Genomic DNA, 510 nt, shown 5'->3' with positions numbered 1-510 from the left:
ACGACTCTGTTTCATAGGGTTGTTAGGAGTCAGAATCAGCTCAACAACAGATTTGGTTTTCTGCGTTTGGTGAAGGCATATGGTCTAAATACTAAGTTCCTGGCCAATGGTTGAACAGTCTCTACTTGCAAGAAACTCTTCACAATCCCCTTCCACTCGCTGCCTCCATAATCCAAACCCAGTGCTATCGGGTCAATTCCGACTCATAGCCACCCTCTCTAGGGTTTGAAGGACTGTACATTTTTATGTAAAAGCCTCAGCTTTCGCCCAACCTCCAACCTTGCAGTGCTTGTCCTACAGCAACTTTTAAATCACTGAAAGGCTTGGGGGGCTGTTCTTGCACTAAAGGAAGACTTCCTGTTCTGACTTAGCTGTAAATTCGACTTAAAAACACACTAAGGACAAATGTCCTTGGTAATCGGGGAAATACCAGGACTTCAGATGACACCAGCCACCACACCCCAATTACCACCAAGTCGGTGATACCGTTCATGTCTCATGTAAAAAGCA

Source organism: Chrysochloris asiatica, unplaced genomic scaffold (assembly GCF_000296735.1).
Source record: "Chrysochloris asiatica unplaced genomic scaffold, ChrAsi1.0 scaffold00105, whole genome shotgun sequence".
Classification (NCBI taxonomy): domain Eukaryota; kingdom Metazoa; phylum Chordata; class Mammalia; order Afrosoricida; family Chrysochloridae; genus Chrysochloris; species Chrysochloris asiatica.
The sequence above is the reverse complement of the archived record's forward strand: the minus strand, read 5'-3'. Positions refer to the sequence as shown.